Source organism: Equus asinus, chromosome 3 (assembly GCF_041296235.1).
Source record: "Equus asinus isolate D_3611 breed Donkey chromosome 3, EquAss-T2T_v2, whole genome shotgun sequence".
In the NCBI taxonomy this organism is placed as follows: Eukaryota; Metazoa; Chordata; class Mammalia; order Perissodactyla; family Equidae; genus Equus; species Equus asinus.
Window position 1 is genome coordinate 72,018,411 of NC_091792.1, and position 7,194 is coordinate 72,025,604.

The window sequence follows — 7,194 nt, forward strand, 5'->3', positions numbered from 1 at the left end:
TTTACCTTTAGAGTGGGATAATACTAATTCCCTCATGGAAACTTTGTCATAAACAGCCCCATGTAAAATACATGTGATAGAAGTGATCATAATTTCATTGGTAATTTCAAATACCACATTTTTTACCTATCAATAATTAAGTTACTAATATAAATTATATAATATGGAATCGGTCTAATATGCTATATCATATTGAATCCAAATGACATTTATGAAAAAATTTGCTTTCCTAATTTTTCCTTTACAACATGTCAGAGGCTACACCTTATTCAAAGATGAATTGATCTGCACATGATTTGGACTCCACTATAGGTTTTGTATAATATATTTGAAGTTCCAAATATGGAATATTTTAAGTTATATTTAAATTCTAATTTTTTATTTTAATTGTAGTAAATATAAACCTTATAAAATTTACCATTTTGTCCATTTTCTTTTTTTGCCCCTGAGCTATCATCTGTTGCCAATCTTGCTCTTTTTGCTTGAGGAACATTGTTGCTGAGCTACCATCTGTGCCAATCTTTCTCTATTTTGTATGTAGGATGCTGCCACAGCATTGCTTGATGAACAGTGCATAGGTCCACGCCCAGCATATGAACCTGGGAACCCTGGGCTGCCAAAGCAGAGTGCGCAAACTTAACTACTATGCAACTAGGTAGGGCCCCCATTTTATCCATTTTTAAGTATTTAGTTCAATGAAATAAGATACATTCACATTATTGTCTAACCATTATCATCATAACCCCAGAACATTTTCATTTTAACCAACTGAAACTCTGTATCCACTAACACCCATTCCTTTCAACTCCCAGCTCCTGACAACCACCTCTCCACTTTCATCTTTAGACTACTTTGGGTAACTCAAATATGTGAAATTATGTGTATGGCTTGTCATGACTGTCTTATTTCACTTAACATAATATCTACAAGTTTTATCCACATAGCAGCATGTAGCAAAATTTCCTTCCTTTTTAAGACTAATATTCCGTTATATATATACACCATATTTTATTTATCCATTAATCTGTTAACAGATACTTGTGTTGTTGCTACCTTTTAGCTATTGTGAATAAAGCTTCTGTGAACATGCATGTACAAATATCTGTTGTAAACTTTGATTTCATTCCTTTTAGACATATACTCAGAAATGTAATTGATGTATCATATGGTGATTTTATGTTTACTTTGTGGGAAACTGTCATAACATTTTCTACAAGGGTTGCATCACTTTGCATTCCCACAAGCATTGCACATGTTAAAAATTTTTCACATCCTCACTAACACTTGTTATTTTCTTTCCTTTTTTTAATAGTAGCTATCCTGATGAATGAGAGGCAGTATCTTATTGTAGTTTTGATTTGAATTTCCCTAATAATTAGTGATGTTGAGCATCTTTTCCTGAGTTTATTGGCCACTTCTATGCCTTCTTTAGAAAAATGTTTATCCAATTGCTTTCCTCATTATTAAATTAGATTTTCTGTTGTTGTTGTTGAGTTGTGGGAAGTCTTTATATAATTCCTGTATCAATCCCTTATGTGATACATATTTTGCTAATATTTTTTGATTCTGTGGGTCGCTGATTTACTCTGTTGATAAAGATTTGCAATTCACAGAATTTCTTTTAATTTTGATGAAATCCAACTTATCTACATTTTTGTTGTTGTACATACATCTGTTGTCATATACAAAAATCACGGCTAAATCCAATGTCATGAAAATTCTCCTCTATGTTTTCTTCTAAAATTTTATAGTTTTAGTTCTCTGTTTAGCTCTTTGATATATTTAAGTTAATTTTTGTGTGTGGTGAAAAGTAATGGTACAATTTCATTATTTGCATGTGGATAACCAGTTTTCTCTGCATCAGTTGTTGAAAAGAAGTTCCCATTGAATGGTTTTGAGACCCTTGTCAAAAATCCTTTGACCACATACGTGAAGGGTTTGTTCTGGTATCTGTATTCTATTTTATTGATTTGTGTCTGTCTTTATGCCAATACTACACTTTATTATTGTGGCTTTGTAGTAAGTCTTGAATCAGAAAATTATTTTATAAGATTGTTTTGGCTATTTGGGGTACTTGAGGTTCCATATGAATTTTAGGATGTACTTGTCTATTTCTGCAAAAAACTCACTGGAATCACGATAGACATTTCATTGAATCGGAAGTTTCCTTATGGTAGTATTGACATCCGAATAACATTAAGTTTTCCAATCCATGAACACAACATGCTTTTCTGTTTATTTGTCTCTTCTTCACTTTCAGCAATGTTTTGTGATTCTCTGTGCACGAGTATGTTGCCTTCCTTCTTGAATTTATTCCTAAGTATTACATTCTTTTCGACAATATTATAAATGCAATTATTTCTTAAATTCTTTTTAGGGTCGCACATTACTAGTGTATGGAAATACAAATGATTTTGTATCTTGCAACGTTGCTGAATTAGATTGTTAGTTCTAAGAGATTTTTTGCGGACTCTTTAGAATAGAGACCTTCTCCCTCCACCCACTACCACCTCCATTTTGTTTTCCATTTTCCCATCTTTTTAACATCATTACATCCACTTTGTGTGTGGGGCTGTGAAATTGACAACATTGTTCAATTGTCTAGTATATATTGCTAAAATACAAAAATATAAATTATTGTAAAACGATGATCTTTTAGTTATTATGTCTATATGTAGGTATTCTCATCATTATTACTATTTTCTCTGTGAAGGCACTTTTAGAATCATAAATTTATAGGCAATATTTACAATTTTCAGAAAATGTCTTCAAGACATTTAGAATTTTCAAGAATATATTTTTCAATAAAATATTTCTCATTTACTTTTCTGTGTTTTGATCATGCTGTTTGAATATGGTGTATCATATATATCAATTCTGAAAAATGTTTTTTGGTAATAACTCCATTATTATTTTACTATGTGTTTTCTGAGAAAGACAATAAGCATATGTTGGTTTCCTTGTATTAATTCTCTAATTCTCCTACCTTGCAAAATGACAATTTTTTTCTGTTGCTATTGCTGTTACTTTCTTTGCATTCTGATAGATATTTTCACTTTGTCTTTGAAACTTTCACTCAATCTTTTTTATCAGTTTTATATTTTTTAATTTGTAAGAGGCTTTCCTGTTACCTGAAACTATTTTACATGTCTCAGAATATTTATCTTGTGGGATAATATGTCATAGATCTTTGATGATATGATTCCCATTTTTTAAAAGCACATTCTCTTTCTGCATTTTTACAGTCACGTGTGACTCACTTTATATTTGTGCAGAGTGTGTGTGAATAAGTATGTGTATGTGTGTGTATATACGTACATTTGTTCATCTTCTTCTTTCATGTTGGAAACTTCCTTAAAAGTCTGGTAGCATTCAACTGTAGAATAACTTGCAGGACTAGAACTTTACATACTGTGTGGAGCTTCTTCACTTATAATGTCTCTGGAGGAGAATTCCTCCTCCTACCTCAATGAAGGACTCTCAGAGTACCATTTCCTTTTTTCCATTTAAGTGGCTGAATGTTTCTCTATCCAAGTTCCTTCTTTCAGAGTCTTCAAATACTTCATCTCTCATTGTACCTTTTGCTCACCTGCTGTCTTTTAATTTGTAACATGTCTATTTCTTAATCATCATAATAATTGAGTTTTAAGAGGGAGGGATGATAAATATGTGTGCTTAAATTCACATACTTATCTAGGATTGGAAATGATTCTAAATACAAGAAAAACAACGGGAAGAAAGGAATGAGTAAGACAAAGTGTTATAAAGTAATGTATGATATTATATAGATGTTAGAGAAGCAGAGATAGAAAACATGTCATTTGGAAGAGCTTGAGCAAAGTCCTGAAAGCTACACTGAGCATGGTGTAGAGATTTTCAAGTAAAGCGTCTTAACTGCAGCATTCAGAAATTGAGTGAGGAGGCAGAAGAGAATGACTTTGTGTAAGTGGCACTTAATAATAAGGATTCGTGCAAAATTTAAGAGCAGATGAGCCAAATTATAATATCTAACTTCAAGAAAACATGATTTGTCATTACTTGGCAAAGTAAATTTAAGAAATAAATATAACTCCTCAACATGAACTGATAGGCTACTGCAGGTTTAGAGGAAAGTTTTAGGGCTTAAATATGAAAGAAAAATCATCCCTTATGGGTCGTAAACATTTATTGATACTAGAACTATACAATGTATACAGTTACATATATTTTCTATGCTTACATTTTGAATGCAACGCCTGATTTTGATGATATGTGAGTCTGTGTAGGGTAATAAAACATACTTATCCTAATAAAGTCAAAATTCAAATGTTGTTTTGAAATAATTTTAAAGATTTCTAAGAAAACACTTTGGCCACAAATATTTACATATTCAAATTTTAGTGTCTGGGTTAGAAAATAAGATGTTTTTCTTTCAAATTGATAAGTTCACTTCATTTAAGAGCCATAAAATTTTATGTAATACACAGTCTGACTACAATAATAAGTTAAAAATAGCTTACAGTTTTGTACTTAACTTACTCTCTTGTTTGCCTCTAGGAAAAATAATATCAGCTCCCCTATAGAAAATTATAATCAAACATCCACTGATTTCATCTTATTAGGGTTGTTTCCACCATCAAGAATTGGTCTGTTCTTCTTCATTCTCATTGTTCTCATTTCCCTAATGGCTCTGTTTGGCAACCTGTCCATGATTCTCCTCATCTTCCTGGACACCCAGCTCCACACACCCATGTACTTTTTACTTAGTTCAGCTCTCCATCATTGACTTGAATTACATCTCCACCATTGTCCCGAAAAAGGTTTCTAATTATCTCTTAGGAAAAAAGTCTATCTCTTTCATTGGATGTGGGTTTCTGAGCTTCCTTTTCTTGACTTTAGCAGTTGCAGAAGCACTGCTCTTGACATCTATGGCCTATGATCATTATGTAGCTATTTGTTTTCCTCTTCACTATCCCATTCATATGAGCAAAAGAGTATGTGTGCTGATGATAATAGGATCTTGGAGCATGGGCTCTATAAACTCTTGTGCCCACAACACATATGCCCTCCAAATCCCGTACTGTCAATCCAGGGCCATCAACCATTTCTTCTGTGACATCCCAGCCATGTTGACTCTGGCCTGCATGGATACCTGGGTTTATGAGTATACAGTGTTTGTGAGCACCACCCTCTTCCTCGTGTTGCCTTTTATTGGTATTGCATGCTCCTATGGCTGGGTTCTCCTTGCTGTCCACCGCATGCACTCACCAGAAGGGAGGAAGAAGGCCAATTCGACCTGCAGCACTCACCTCACTGTGGTGACTTTCTATTATGCTCCATTTGTTTACACTTATCTACGCCCAAGATCCCTCAGATCTCCAACAGAGGACAAGGTTCTGGCTGTCTTCTACACCATCCTGACCCCAATGCTAAACCCCATCATCTACAGCCTGAGAAACAGAGAGGTGATGGGGGCCCTAAGAAGGGTAATTCAGAGAATCTGTGCAGTTAAAACGTAGGCAGAGCTTTTAGCATGTGTAGCCAGGACTTGGATACAACTTCATGCTTCAGTGTACAGCAATTAGAATTATTATTTTATGCCTAGAGTGCAAGGACTAAAATTAGAGCAGAAGAAAATCACTCATGTCTGGACAAAATTATTTTGCAATAAATTAATCATTTCAACCCTTATCCTTTTTTCTTCATGGTGCATTTTCACATTAACTTCAAATTCATTTCCAAATGCATTTATTTTTTGCTGATATGCTGTCAGTGAAAATGGTTCTTGGTCCTGCAAATGAAAATGGAAACTGTCTAACTGAAATTGTCATTCAGCATAGAAGTTTTACCACTTTCAAATAAGTCTAAAACAGAAAAATAAGTGTTTCCTGAATGTCAAGATCTAATTGAAATTCAGAAGACTTATTAGTCTTCTCACAGTAGACCCATAACTTACCAGTTAATCTTTCTTTCAATTTAGAGAGAATTATTACAGGGACTTAGCTGAGACTTCATCAGGGATTCGGACTTCTCTTTCTTGTCTCTTTTAGGGTGATGAATCCTAGGGAAGTGATTTAACATCAGGAGTACATCAGGATCAACAGTGAAAACTTGGAGGTGCTAACAAAGTCAAGGAAATTGTGAAGTTAATTTTAAGAGGAGTGTTTCAAAGGTTTGGTCAACTAGTGGGAATTAGGAATATCAAGGACTTTCCCACAATCGCCCATGACATTCTGCACATACAAAGTTTACATCCTAAGTAATGTTAAAAAAAAAATTCAATTGGGGGGCCGGCTTGGTGTCTCAGTGGTTAAGTTAGCACATTCTGCTTTGGCGGTCCAGGGTGCACCGGTTTGGGCCCTGGGTATAGACCTACACACTGCTTGTCAAGTTATGCTGTGGCAGGCATCCTACCTATAAAGTAGAGAAATGTGGGAACGGATGTTACCTCAGGGCCAGTCTTCCTTAGCAAAAAGAAAAGGATTGACAGTAGATCTTAGCTCAGGACTAATCTTCCTCAAAAACAAATACAACTGAGTAAATTTTAAAGATTTTATTGGCTTTCTTCAATGATTCATGAATCTGAAAGCATCCCTTCTAGCATCCCATCTAGATAGGAAGAAGCTCTGAAGACCTGTACAAAAAGACAGACCTTTATAGTCAGAAGGAGGTGGGACAAGGAAGTTATTCTTGAAAAGAGCTGATTGGTTCATGCAAGGTCAACTTCCCTTGGGGGATGGCAGGGGTCCATTAGGTGGCTTACCTCGCTAGTGCTGACCAGTTAACTCCAGACTGAGTGGTTTGAGAGTCTAGTCCTTGGAGAGGTTGAAACTGTAATTAAGTTAGGTATATGTCTTGGCTTGTTGATGGGAACTTAGCACAAGTGACTCCATTCTGGACCTGTTGTCTCTTTTGTAACAGTAGCCACTGCTACTCTTGTATTAGATAATATATCAAATGAGATTTTCTTCTTCATTTACTACTTCTTATAGGTTTCTCTGAAATAGGTTAAGAAAAGTCAATATCTATGTACAAATTTGAGTCACTGATAATATGGGTCAGTTACTATCCTAAACAAGTCCCACCTTTATAGCCAATAAAAATCCCTCAGCTCATGTAAACTTCCCCCCGGTTGAAGTGCTGGCAGTGCTCATCAGTGATAACTGCATAAATGCTCTTTATCATCTCAGGTATGGCAGGGAGGGGAAAGGTCAT

General features: G+C 34.7%; 1 pseudogene; it reads left to right on the forward strand.

Annotated features, from left to right (window-relative positions):
* The window catches only part of LOC123281841 (olfactory receptor 2L5-like), a 32,076-nt pseudogene extending 26,578 nt beyond the window's left edge, over window positions 1-5,498 (forward strand).
* Window positions 5,499-7,194: the final 1,696 nt, after the last annotated feature.